Source organism: Macaca fascicularis, chromosome Y, assembly GCF_037993035.2.
Source record: "Macaca fascicularis isolate 582-1 chromosome Y, T2T-MFA8v1.1".
NCBI lineage: Eukaryota > Metazoa > Chordata > Mammalia > Primates > Cercopithecidae > Macaca > Macaca fascicularis.
The window spans coordinates 10,636,358-10,650,591 of record NC_132903.1 but is presented as its reverse complement, the minus strand read 5'-3'; positions in this window follow the sequence as shown (position 1 = coordinate 10,650,591).

Here is a 14,234-nt window from a genome sequence, read left to right as displayed (position 1 = left end):
CTGTTGTTCGCAATGTAAATTAGTACAGGCAATGTGGAAAAGTGTGCGGCAATTCATCAAGTATCTAGAATGAGAAATACCACTGGACTCAGCAATTTCATTACTGGGTGTACAGACCCCCTACCCCCCCCCCAAAAAAAAGTCATTCCATTACAAGGACGCATGCATGCGTATGTGTATTACGGCTCTAGTCACATTATCAAATACATGGAGTTAACCCAAAGGTCCCTCAGTGACAGACTGGATGAAGAAAGTGTGGTACACAATACACCACAAAATCATATGAAGCCATAAAAAAAACCAAAATCATGTTCCGTGAAGAGACATGAATGAACCTGTTAGCCATCATCTTCAGCAAACTAAAACAGAAACAAAAGAACAAACGCAGCACGTTCACACTCATGAGTGGGAACTGAACATCTAAGACACATGGACGCAGGGAGGGGAACCACGCACATCTGGGTTTATCAGGGGGCAGGGATAAAAACAGGTTCAGGACAAATAGCTAATTTAGACAGGGCTAAATACCAAGGTGATGGGTTGATGGGTTCAGTGAACAACCACGGCACACGTTTCCCTGTGAAGTAAACACGCATGTCCTACATATATATCTTGAAATTAATATGAAATACAGTTAAATAAAGTAAAAATTAAAAACATTCCTTTTTGTAGCGGTTATATTAACTTTGCAAAGTGTGTCACACCTTATTTAAGACATTTTGTAAAATAACTACAAATCAGAGTTTTCACAAACTACTGAAAAGTAAATAAGTAGGAAAGTAGTATATTTCAATTTGGGGTTGATTGAATTTCTTGCCTTTCACTTTGAGGATGGAATCTTACATAGTCTCTTCAGCTGGAGTGCAGTGGTGCAATCTTGGCATGTTGCAACCCCCTGCCTCCCAGCTTCAAGGGATTAATCTGCCTTAGCCTTTTGATTAGCTGAGATTGCACCTGTGCACCAACACAGCTGATGGGGTTTCACCATGTTGGCCAGACTAGTCTCAGACTGCTGATGTCAAGTAATCTTCCTGCCCCATTATCTGAAAGTCCTGGGATTATAAGTGTGAGCCAGTGTGCCTGGCCCTTGATTGAATTCCTAGCTGAGAAATATATCCATCTTGCAAAGCTTTATTCTCTATGCCGTAGTTTTATGAGTTTCTTCATATGTCTCATAAGTCAAGAAAAATAATATAATTTTAATGCATTGTTTTCATTGGAAATGTTTGTATTTCCATTAGTGTGTAATTAAAAAGTTATTCTATTTAGAATGTCATTTTTCTTTTGTGTAAAACTCTCAGGTTTTTGAAATTTCTTTAAAAATATAACTTTGGAAACTGATTACATTTTTTGATATAAATGGGTGTTTTCTAAGGGTCTTTCTTGTAAGAAAATTCTATATTCTTTCAGGATACAATGCGATGTTTAATTATGTCAAGTAAATTTAAAGGTATTTTCTTTGAAAAGACAGGTGTTTCTTAACCTAGGTTTTCCACAAATAATATTGTGATTACTTTCTCTCACTTCCTAAAATTAATTGATATTGTCATCTTCCCTGCATCAAAAGTTCACTTGCAATGTATGAGAAGTAAGAACTGCCAGCAGAGCAGGTGGTTCCAATCTATAGCTCACCCAATACAGTGAATCCTGGTGTTGAGCTACTTGTGGCACCAGCTATAGACTGTGTAAAAAATCTAAAAAACAGAGTAGGCTCTTTGACTGTAACATATGACATAGACAAAGCAGTAACTAATGAGAAGCTTAAATTATAAAGCCACTTGTATTCATTAATATTCATTTAGTTTGGTTTAAAAATGTTTTTTTTTTCTTTCTTTCTTTCTTTTCATTTAGAAAAGGAAGTTATTCATGATTTTTTCCTTTGTTTTTGGACAACTAGCCCAACATTTTGTAGCCATCAGGTATGTAATTAGAAGAGTTTTAGTGAGAGAATATAAACTTTTTGAAGAAGATGCATTTCTTTAGTGCTATCCTGTTGTTGTTGTTTTTGGCAGCTTAACACAGTGAGTTGTTTTAATCACACGTGAAAAAAAATACTGAAATGTTACATTAACGAGGAGCCAAATTGAATGCTATAAAAAGTTAATATTTAAAATACATACATTAAAAAGAATTTCATAACCCCCAAATTGAAGTTACTTCATGTTACTTTAGTTAAACTCTAATAAGGATATGGTTTTGAAAATCATGATATAGAAAGGGAAACTTTGAGTGCATTTTATTACTTCTAACTGTCCAGATACGTTCCACAAAAAGGGTAGCAATGTTTCAAGCTTACACGGAACTGAAACTCAAAGTGGGAGGTCATGTAAGCAAATTAACACTTAATAACATAAAATTTAGTGTATTTCAAGAGAAATGTGAGGGTTAAGTATATAAATCACAAACATATTCTGTAGAGACCTTTAATTCGTAAATATGAAATTATATTTATATATTTCTTTCTGTGTATTTTTTTCTAGCATATTGTTGGAGTACCCAGATAAACTCACTGCTTAAAGGATCAAGTCTTTATTTGTGTTGTGAGATCTATGTAGAGGGAAAAGTTTGCTTCTTAAATATACTTTTTGGTTAATTTATTTAATGACTGTATTGACATAGTAAATATTATTTGCAAAGAGATTTTTTAAATAGCACTGCTGTTGTTAAACACTTTAGCTAACCGTTTTTCATGGCTAACGTATATTTTCAAATACATAAGAGAATATGACCTAGCAATTATTAACTGACCACTAATTGTATATTCCTGTTCCAGAGTTATCTCTGGCCTTGCAGTAATCCATCCATATAGTATTTGTTTATTTTTACGCAAACGAGTACACACAATAGACTATATTGTTAACTTTGTTTTGTACTTAGTCACATATGTGTCAGTTGATGAAGAATCGCTTAATTCTGTTTGTAGCTACGTAACTTGCAGTTCAATGTGCTCTCATTCGTGCAATCCACCTCTAAGGTGGATTGATGTGTTAAGTGGTGTTCAGTTTTACACTAAGTAAAGAAGAATTTATACTTCTGCCATGATTTTAAACACACCGTCTCATTGACTTCATCTCACACATAACTCTGAGTACAGACAAAGCAATTGTCATTCTTTACTGAGGAAAGAAAGCAGATATTTACGTGAAGGTTATAGTTTTTATGAGTCAGAACAATCTCAATTAAAACTGGGAAATCTCTAATGTTTTGTTTATACAAACTTCTAATGGCAATCAATTGAAACACTCATTTTAAATGCAGAAGTTTTTAATGAGTAAACCCATAATGATTAAAGCTAAGCCTGCGATTAACACATGAAAATTTAATACTATACTATATTCTGTAACTATTTTAAGGAAAGTGGTTTTTCTTTCTTATCTGAGCTTGTGAAACACTTACTGAGTGGGAATTTCTGCCCCTCTTGGACCCCAGTCAAGGAAAAGATTTGTGGGGCTCAAAGACGCTGGTGCTGCTTCTCAAATACATTCGGTGATCCGACACCTGTACCTGATCCCTGTCATCAGCAACCGTATTTCTAGCACTGAAAACACAAGTAGTGACATAGATGATGATTGTGGGGCTGGGAAAAGAGGGTTTTCATCCTCCAGACCTCAGAACGATAGATCCACTGACAACTTGAAGGGTGCCCAGAAAATCCCAGAGACACTCAAAGTCAGGCTGCTAAAAGCAGTTGGGAGAAAGGCTGTGCCCTGTAAAGTCTCATGAGAGGAGCTGCACAAGACCATGGAAACCCACCTCTTGCATCAGCATGACCTGGATATGAGACATTAAGTTAAAGAAGGTCATCCTGGAGCCTTAGGTTTTTCATGCCTCGTTGGATATGAGACGTACTTAGGGCCCATAACCCCTTTATTCTGGTCAATTTATCACAGTTGGAATGCCTATATTTTCCCAATTCCACTACCTACCGGTATCTGGGAAGTAACTAACTTGCTTTATATTTTACAGGTTCATATGCAGAAAAAACTTGCCTTGTCTCACATAAACTATCAGACTATAGACTATCGAGTTAATGCTTGAACGAGCTAAGACATTGAAGTACTATTGGAAAAGCATGACTGGTTTTGAAATGTGAGGATTTGAGATTTTAGAGGGGCCAGGTTGGAATGATATGATTTGACTGTGTCCCCACCCAAATTTTATCTTGAATTTTCACATGTGGTGGTGGGGGGATGAGATAGGGAGTAATCGGATTATGGGGGCAGGTGTTTTGTTTTTTGTGTGTGCTGTTCTTGTGACAGTGAATAAGTCTCATTACATCTGATGGCTTTAAACATCAGCGTTTCCCTGCACAAGCTCTCTCTTTGCTTGCTGCCAACTGTGTAAGCTGTGACTTGCTCCTCTTTGCCTTGCCGGGCATATAAATCTCTAAGTCAATAAACCCCTCTTCCTCTTATAAATTGCCCAGTCTAGCATACATCTTTATAAGTGCATGAAAATTGACTAAAATAGTACAAATATGAGATTGATTAGTACAGCTCTGCGACTTTAGTTTCACAGTCAAGTTAAGAAGTAAGTAAAATGCAAATGTGTGTAGGTCTCTGAAAATTTATATCAAACACTTTTTAGTTCAATAACATTATCTTAACGTATTTTAATATAAGCAATGCTGAAAGAGCTGCGAAGTCAGGTTATTGCAATGTATTCTATGCTTTTACAATTAGTACTAACTTAAGTACTAGTCATTTTACTTTTCCTTTTAAGAGACAGACTCTATAACGCTCTAGCCAGAATGAATTCAGTGGTGCCATCATCGCTAACTGCAGCTTCTAACTGCTGGACTCATGTCATCCTGCTTCCTCAATCTCCCAATTAGCTGCCTCTAGACCAAAAGCCCAGTAGGCTCAACTGATAACTTATTTATATTTTAACTTTTTCATAGACACAGAATCTTGCCATGTTACTCAGGCTGGCCTCAAATTCTAGGACTACAGTGATACATCCAACTTGGCCTCATAAAGTGCTACCACTTTATGGTAGCACTTTAGGATGTTGAGCTACCACATCCTTCTAATTTTTACAAACTTTTTGTTAGGACGGTGTTTCATATTTTGCCAAACTGCGTTCCAAATTCCTGGCCTCAAGTGTTCTTTTTCCCTTGGCCTTCCCAATTATTGGAATTATCAATATGAGAAACAAAATCTGGTGTAAAAAATGATCCAGGTTTTCAATTTTAAGGTAAGATTTTGTTTAGAATAGATAAAGCTTAATGCTGAATGATAAGGTAGAATAATAAAAAAATTATTGGAGTGAGAGCCAATTTTTAAATAATAAATGCATATTTAGATTAGAGAACTTTATGTTTCACCAGAATTTTCACACAATTACTGCCAAAATATTTTTTGTATATTTGAAATTGAAATAATGTTTTTCCAATTAGGAAAGTATAAAGCAATATAATAGACAACAAACCAGACAGGCACGGTGGCTCATGCCTGTAATCCCAGCACTCTGGGAGGCTGAGGAAGGTGGACTACGAGGTCAGGAGATGGAGATCATCCTGGAGAAAAAAAAAAAAAAAAAAAAAAAGCTGGGCCTGACAGAAAGCGCCTGTAATCCAAGGTATTGGGGAGGCTGAGACAGGAGACTAGCGTGAAACTTGGAGGTAGAGCTGGCAGTGAGCCGAGATCACACCACTACACTCCAGGCTGGGGGACAGAGCAAGACTCGGTCTCAAAAATTAAAAAATCAGGAAATAACAGGTGCTGGAGAGGATATGGAGAAATAGGAACACTTTTACATTGTTGATGGGACTGTAAACTAGTTCACATTGTGGAAAACAGTGTGGTGATTCCTCAAGGATCTAGATCTAGAAAAACCATTCGACCCAGCCATCCCATTACTGGGGATGTACCCAAAGAATTATGAATCACGCTGCTATAAAGACACATGCACACGTTTGTTTATTGGGGATGTACCCAAAGAATTATAAATCACGCTGCTATAAAGACACATGCACACGTTTGTTTATTGCAGCACCATTCACAATAACAAAGACTTGGAATCAACCCAAACGTCCATCACTGACAGACTGGATTAAGAAAATGTGGCATACATACACCATGGAATACTATGCAGCCATAAAAAAGGATGAGTTTGTGTCCTTTGTAGGGACATGGATACAGCTGGAAACCATCATTCTCAGCAAACTATCACAAGAACAGAAAACCAAACACCGCATGTTCTCACTCATAGGTGGGAACTGAACAATGAGATCACTTGGACACAGGAAGGGGGACATCACACACTGGGTCCTATTGTGGGGAGGGGGGAGGGGGGAGGGAGTGCATTAGGAGATATACCTGATGTAAATGATGAATTAATGGGTGCAGCACACCAACATTGTTCATGTATACATATGTAACAAACCTGCATGTAGTGCACATGTACCCTAGAACATAAAGTATAATATTAAAAAAAAAAAAAAAAAAAAAAAAAAGACAACCAAACCAATTGTAAGTAACTACGAATGAAATCCAAAGCCATTTCCCTGTCACTGGCAGGAACACAGACTTTTTTTTTGGTGTAAATTCCAGTGGTAATCAGGAATATAGAGGCAATTTGTATACTAATCATAGTAAATTATGTTCTTTCAGGCACAAAAATAATTCTACTCTTCAAATAGAAATTACATATGCAATCAAAAACATTTTTATTTTCAAGTTCTTAATAAAGTGTACGTCAGTTAAGACTAAATCTTTGTGATTATCTCATCACTTCACTAACTCATATTTCAAACTGCATGAATGAAAAATAATAATTAATATAATAAATAAATGCTCTTCTACATTTCCATATATTAAAAACCATATTCTAAGGTACAGATATCATACATATTTTACCTTGAAATAACTAAACCAAAAAGGCAACACATTCATATAAATTAGAGCTAATGATTTTACAAAAAAAGGAGGAAGACTGAAGAAAGAGGTTAAACACATTTGACACCTTCTAAAAAGAAATCCTACAAGCCAAACACAAATTACTTGTCATTAGAAGCAAATGTAAATGCTTACACTAGGTAGGGTTTCCATTTTGAGAAATCTGTGTTTGCAGAATCTGTGGGTGTAAAAGGTCACTTAATTCTTGTAAATTAGAAAACATTACTGATGCTGACGCTGATGCTCATGTGGTTCCATATAGACACTACTGTCTGACTGTGTTACTGCTCTGATGTTTTCTTTTATACTATTAAGCAGAGTTTGGGGTGGGTAAATTGAAGATATATGATAAGCAATAATAACAGCAGCTGATACTTATTGCACTTAAAGAAGAGTCAATAGACTAAAAGACGCACAGATACTAGTAAGTTTAATTCTCACATGTTTTTATTTGTTTATTTTTTGACATGGAGTTTCATGCCCTTCCCTAAGCTGCAGTGCAATGGCAGGATCTCTGCTCACTGTAACCTATGCCTCCCAGATTCAAGGAATTCAACTGTCTCAGCCTCCCCAGCAGCTAATTTTACAGGCACCTGGCACAAGGCCTGGCTAATTTTTATATTTTTAGTAGAGATCGTGTTTCACCCTTTTGACCAGGCCAGTCTCAGTGTCTTATGAAAAATGTTAAGATCTATGTGTAGTTACTTTAAGATGTGTGTGTTAAGAGTGAGAGAAAGGGTGAAAAGAAATTATTCCAATTCTGAGAGATGTCAATAGCAGACAGTATGATGTTCTAAATAAACCATAATCTAAATGGCAGCAAGGTGCACAACAATACAGGCAGCTTGAAGGTGAGAAGTTACGAAGGCCAAGGAAGACATCCATGTTAGTTAACATACAACATCTTCAAAGATATTTTATCATTCCATCTCCCAAACAAGTTCCAAAGAGACAGAATAGAATGGTTAGGCCTAAAGAATGAAATCTGTTTGTGAAACTATACATGGTTGTTAAAATCTGTTGTAGCCACAAAAGAGGAAGGCACTTTTTCCTTCAAGAGGTATCTACAGTAGAAAACGTATAAGGTTTTCTTCTATCAACTCTTCAATATTCAGTCATTAAATTGAAATTTATTTTAGATGAGAGATGAAAACAATCTGTGAGATATTTTATATCCAGAATTATTCATTTAACAAGAATCATTTTTCTTCAAGTCAGTCACTGTATTTTCTCAATATTATTTTCCTTTAAACCAGTTATCATCTGGACTACCTGTCTGTTACCACTAAAACGGGAAACAGAAACCAGAAGTTCATTTTGTGGATGAGCACAAACAACTCTAATGTCTTCTGGTTCTGTTCCATGACATCTTTTTTCTCTGAAAACTGAACAAAGCATACATTCTATCACATTTTACAGCAATGTGGATTTGTCCCTTTCATTGGATATACTGTTCCAAAGAACCAAGAAGATTTTGATGCTTGTTAGGGTCCACATTTAAAGTATTAACAGATTTTTCACATTTGTACCAAAAGGGATTATTAAAGAAACAGATTATAAACATATATTCCTTACATTTTTGTTTTGCTTTGTTTTGTTTTCCTGTGAAGACAATAGACAATTGTCTTTCACAAACATGGTCCCTGGTGCCAATAGTTGGGAAGCAATCACACACAGATGCATGAGCACTTGAATTATTGAGTGAAAGATTCAAAGACAGAAACTCATAGTGTTATAATAATTTGAATGAACAAGAACAGAAATGTTGACTAGATTTCAGAAAAAAAAAAATTGTTTTGAGTAGATCAGGGAAATGAAATTATCTTGTTGACCAAGGTTAAAGGAGCGTTAGTCACCCGTAAGGCTATGGAACTGAAATAGGTAAATAAGAATTACATAAACAAGTTACATTTACAAGCCTAGGTTTACAGTTTAGCTATGGAATCTGGAAACTTGTACTGAGAGATATAATGGGGAGTCACCGCATTACAGGTGCACTACAGACATTTAAAAGAAATCTAAGTGATATGCTAATACAGGGAAGGGAGCTGCTATGAGTGAAATGCAAGGCAGCCCATAAATCAGAAGATCCCTTGTTCCTTCTACCTCTGAGATATCTAAGAAGCACCTCCTTGAAAGAACGGTAAACTCTTCTGAGGGGGTGCAGCTTGTTTTCGGAACTAGAAAGAGTTACATACTACAGTATATAGTAAAAAGTTGTGTGACAGTGTTTTATTTTCATGCATGCCACAAATTAGGCTTTGATAAAATGAATATAACAAAGCTAAAAAATCAAGATGTGTGTGTGTGTAAGGGTGGGGAGGGGCAGCGCTTCTCTTCACTGCTAAGGTTGGGGTACAGCAACACAATCACAGCTCAGGAGATGTTTTCACCTCAGTGTCCCAGGTAGCAGGGACTACTGGTGCAGATCATTACACTCAGCTAACTTTGTGTATCTTAATAGATTATCACCAAGTTGCTCAGGCTGGTTTTGAACTCCTGAAATCAAGTACTCTGCCTGCCTTGGCTCCCCAAAGTGCTAACACTACCAGTGTGAAGGACATTGCCCGGCCTAACTGAATGTTTCAAATCTAAAGAAAGACCCAGTGTGGCTGGTGACTTTTGTATGAGGCTGAATAGCTATATGATTACAAGTTTGAAAATGTACAGATATATAAAATATATATACACACACGTATATATGCATATGTATACATATACACATATATAAAGTTATATACTATATATGTATCTATGAGTATATCATATATATTTTTTCTTTCAGGGCTAGAAAGGGGTACTTTCTTGTCAGTGATGAAAATGTTCATTTGACAAGAAAAAATGCTTATCTGATGATGAGTAACGCTGATCTTTGCGATGATTATATTATACATAATCTCACGGAAAATATTACTCTAGAAACTAAAAGACATCATTGATGCAGTAATCTAATTTGAAAACTCTAATGAAGGAACTTTACGTGAATACCGAAAGTCAGTGAATGAAATGGCATTTTACCTTAGCAAGTGGCTGACACTACAGGCTCAAACCACCACACTTGAATATTGTTTTGCATTATTTGTGGAGACACGGTTTTGCCATGTTGCCCAAGCTTCTACAGTGATTTTTATTATGTGTGATGACAGCACCATAGTCAACTTTTTAAGGAAAAGGTTTAGAGATACATTGAAACGTTTATACAAATAAAATGATATGCTTGAGATTTGCTTCATTAGAGAACTGTTAAATCAAAAAGATGACTATATTTTAAAGTTCTGTTTATACAGAGAGTATAAATCTTCTTATAATAAGAAGTTAATTATACCTTAAGAGATGAAAGAATACATGGCCTGTCTTTGCTGGGACAATTTTAACCTCTTTCTATTGGGATAAGAATAGTAGAAATTAACAGGAAAGACCACTATAATATTACTATTGTTTAAATATTTATAATTTATTTGTTCTCATAGAATTCAGTGTCTTCTTGTCTGTATAATGCATTTTTGCGGTTTACATGATATAATTATGTGATGTATTGAGAATTATTACCAATCAATAAATATGGCTATTAAGAGTAGCTGTTGAAGGATTGAGAGCGTACACAGAAGCTCCAAATGTCACAATTTCCTTGTAGCTACAGAGCAAAATATAGTTGTTTTATGCATATGCAATGTGTCTCTATGCTTTGGTTTGCATCTGAGGTTTTTGATACAGAAATAAAAAATATCTGCTTCCTGTCCTGACAAAGTTCACCCATAGAAAAAGTAACTAGGCAGACATGTATGCCACAGTGAACGGCGGAGACAACATAAAGCACAAGCAGCAAAGCATAATGGTGGGGTCTTAATTGGAATGTTATATTCTGTCTTCCTCATTCGCTTCTTGCCAGTACCATCCTCCATCTCTATCTGTTTTAAGTTCCAAACCCTAGGGGAAAAAACAGCTACAGGATGAGGACTTAAATTCTAGCTTTTGGTCTAGTAGTGGCTTTTAACCAAACCACTACTGGACATCCAAGCCAAGAGTGGATATCCCATAAGGAGATTCTAGTAAAAGGAACTCTACCCAGATTGTAATGCCTGCATAGTGTGATCTACCAGATCTAGAAAGGCAGAAGAAGAAGAAAGAAGAAGAAGGAGGAGGAAAAGATGAAGAAGAAGAAGAAGAAGAAGAAGAAGAAGAAGAAGAAGAAGAAGAAGAAGAAGAAGAAGAAGGAGAAGGAGAAGGAGAAGGAGAAGGAGAAGGAGAAGGAGAAGGAGAAGGAGAAGGAGAAGGAGAAGGAGAAGGAGAAGGAGGAGGAGGAGGAGGAGGAGGAGGAGGAGGAGGAGGAGGAGGAGGAGGAGGAGGAGGAGGAGGAAGAAGAAGAAGAAGAAGAAGAAGAAGAAGAAGAAGAAGAAGAAGAAGAAGAGGAAGAGGAGGAGGAGGAGGAAGAGGAACAGGAGAAGGAAGGAAGAAGGAAGGAAAAAGGAGAAGAAGGGGAGGAGGAGGAGGAGAAAGAGTAGTAGGGAGGAGGAGGAGGAAGAAGAGGAGGAGGAGGGTGGAGGAGGAGGGAGGAGGAGGGAGGAGGAGGAGGAGGGGAAGAAGGAATAAGTCTATATATGATAGGTGCTGAGATGCTGTTTGAAAGCCAAATTATTCCTGACCACTGAGGAAAAGAAATGTAGAAATTTTAGAACTGTTTACTACAATTAAAATATTCTAATTTCCTTCTTTAGTATGTATCAATATCTATGCAAAAAAGTAAAGGAAGGATAAACAGTTTCACTACAAACATTTTGCAAAATTCAAGTTTTCTATATTCACTTACTTAATTGCTACATCTTTAATATGTGATCTGCCAATAAAGCCTAAGATTTTGCTGTCTTATTATCAACCAAACACATTTTATTTTTGACCAGGTGATTTTATAACTTTAGCAGACTTATTGTAACTGTGAAATAGTGTAGATAACAGGTGCATGTCCCATTATCTGAAAACAATTTTTTTCTTGAACAGAACAATATTAATTTGAGATAAATACCCAGATAATCCTAAAAATAAACACAACTTGTATAACACAGATAGGATAACAGCTTAAAAAAATAGCATATTTTACATACAAGATGAGAACACACTCATTAAAAATAAATATTTTTTACTCTTGAAATTCTGAATTGCATTTACCATGTCATACAAATGTGATTTTATCAATTGTGCTTTGAAAGCAAAGAAAAAATAGTAAACATTGTCAAGTGAAATTTCAAGTTATTAGATAGTGAGCACGACAAATGTGCCAGTCATAGTATCTCAGACATTCTAATCACATCATCGAAATGCAGTCCTGACAAAATCTCGTGAAAGTACTGTAATGTCAGGAAGAGAAACAGTACCTGGTATCAGAATATTAAAAACAAATAAATAATTAAAAGTTACCTCACACTTTTGTTTCTCATCTTTGAACAATCATGGTCTACCTCACCACGTGTGTTTTCAGTTGTTAGAAATACTGTTTCTGATGACTGAGATTATGTACAGTTGTTCGATCACACAATTTATGTGATTAGTAGTGCCAGCTTCTTTGGGTCCCCAGGTCATTTTTGTGGGCAGAGTCCAATTGGGGGCAGATATTCCTAGTAACTGACTGTTTGTCAACCTGAGAGAAGAAGAAATATACTTATGCTACAAAAATGATGATTCTGTCCATTGTGCTTCTAATCAGGCTGGGAAGTTCATTTTATCAGGCTAACACAGCAATTTTGAAATAACACTTTAAACTTTTATATCATCAGCAACGTGATCCAATATACCAGTCATTAACTAGAGATATCTTAAGTCCGTGTTTTTAATGGCATTGCTTCTGTAACAGTTTTCTTTGAAAAATGTTATATACTATGGTAAAGTATTAAATTTTCATAGGCTAACACACACTTAACTTTAACCATTGTGAGTTTACTGATTAAAAAACCTTTGTACTTAAAATAAGTGTATTCAATACACGGTCATCAGAAATTTACATGAATAGAAGAACATTAGCGTTTTCTCAGTGTAAATTGAGCACTTCATAAGAAATATTGTTCTGAAACCTAGTAACTATAAGCTTCACATAAATATCTTTTTCTCATTAAATAGTGATGATTGCTTTATATTTCTTTAATTGTGAGATTAAGTCACTTAGGGAGTATATTTAAAATACCTGTGAGAACTGGAAATGCTTCTCTATTTTGTGAAACCGAATACAGCTTACACATCAATCCATCTTATATGTGGATGGCACAAATTACAGCACATCGAACTGTTATGCAGCTGAAAAAAAAACAGAAATGACAGATCTCCATATATTGATGGGTGTGTGACTAAGTAAAAACAAACAATCAAGAAGAAGAAGAAGGAGGAGGAGGAGGGGAGGAGGAGGAGGAGGAGGTGGAGGAGGAGGAGGAGGAGGAGGAGGAGGAGGAGGAGGAGGAGGAGGAGAAGGAGGAGGAGAAAGATTCAAAAAATATCTCTGGACCAGAAATACAATATTGGTGGCAAGTTAAAGTCATTTTCTCAGTGCCAGAATACGTTATTGACATAGACACAGGTAGGTCTGGCAGAACTGCACATTTGCTTCCTGACCCGTAGGATGAAGTTACTATAATGGGAAAAGTCAAATGGAAGCCATTTGAGCTGCCTCTACCTGGAAATATAGTAGATCAAAAACAATATCACAGCCCCGGAGAGATTGCAATGATTAGTACCACCGCTAAGGACTTGAAAGACACAGAGTTGGTCATTGCCAGCACATCTGAATGCAACTCTCCTATTTAATCTGTGCAGAAGACAAGTGGATCTTGGAGAATGACAGGAGATTTTCGTAAGCTTGACCGTGTGGTGACTCGAATTGCAGCTGCTGTACCAAATGTGGTTTTATTGCTTGAGCAAATTAATATCTCTCCTGGTATCTGGTATGCAGCCGTTGACTTGGCGAATGCCTTTTTCTTCATTCCTGTCCATGAGACCCACCAGAGGCAATTTGCCTTCACCTGACTATACTGGCAATATGCCTTTACTCTCCTACCTCAGGGGTATGCCAACTCTCTACCTTTGTGTGTTAAAATTATTCAGAGAGACCTTGATCGCTTTTGGCTGCTGCAAGATATCACACTTGTCCATTGTCCATTGCATTGATGATATTATGCAGATTTGCTCCAGTGAGCAAGAAGCAGGAAACCCACTGGACTTCTTGGTGAGGCACGTTTATACCACATTATAGGAAAGAAATCTGGCTAAGATTCAGCGACCTTCTACCTGAGTAAAATTTCTTGGGGTTCAGCCTGTTGACATATTCCTTCTAAGGTAAAGAAAAATTTGCTGTAT